The sequence below is a fragment of the Mastomys coucha genome, unplaced genomic scaffold (assembly GCF_008632895.1).
Source record: "Mastomys coucha isolate ucsf_1 unplaced genomic scaffold, UCSF_Mcou_1 pScaffold3, whole genome shotgun sequence".
Taxonomy (NCBI): Eukaryota; Metazoa; Chordata; class Mammalia; order Rodentia; family Muridae; genus Mastomys; species Mastomys coucha.
The window spans coordinates 43,173,236-43,173,948 of record NW_022196909.1 but is presented as its reverse complement, the minus strand read 5'-3'; positions in this window follow the sequence as shown (position 1 = coordinate 43,173,948).

Sequence of the window (713 nt, the reverse complement as noted above, 5' to 3'; positions counted from 1 at the left end):
GAAGCTTTTGATGGCCAGGAAGCAGAAGGAACAAGAGGAGTGGGCAGGGAGGATCTGGTTGGGTTTTGGTCAACTTGACACATCTAGGCATAGCTGGGAGAGGGAATCTTAATTGAGAGAAAAAAAAATGACTCCATAAGATTGGCCTACAGGCAAGGCTGCGGGACATTGTCTTGGTTAATGACTGGTGTGGGAAGGCCCAGATTACGGTGGGTGCAGGTGGGCCTTATACCATGGTATAAGAAAGAAGGCTGAGCAAGGTGTGAGAAGCAAGCCAGCAAGCAGCATTTCTCCACAGCCTCTGCTTCAGTTCCTGCCTCCAGGTTCCTGCCCTGCTTGAGTTCCTGCCTTGGCTTCCCTCGATGAATTGCGACCTGGGATCTGTAAGCTGAAGAAATCCTTCGCCTCGGCCAGCTGCTTTGGTCACTATTCTATCACAGCAATAAGAACCTAGCAATGGCGGGGCTCTTGTGTGGTTTCTGTGGGTTGCCTGTGAGGCAAGGCTGCTGTGGGGTATTTCAGCAGGCTTGAAACATGGGCACTGTCCCCAGGTGGCCGGTGCCTGTCTGAGACAAGGAGAACAAGGTAGACTGTCCCTTAGAAACAGTGAGTGGGAAAAGAAAAAGAAAAAAGAAAAGAAAAAAGAAAAGCCGGGCAGTGGTGGTGCACACCTTTAATCCCAGCACTTGGGAGGCAGAGGCAGGTGGATTTCT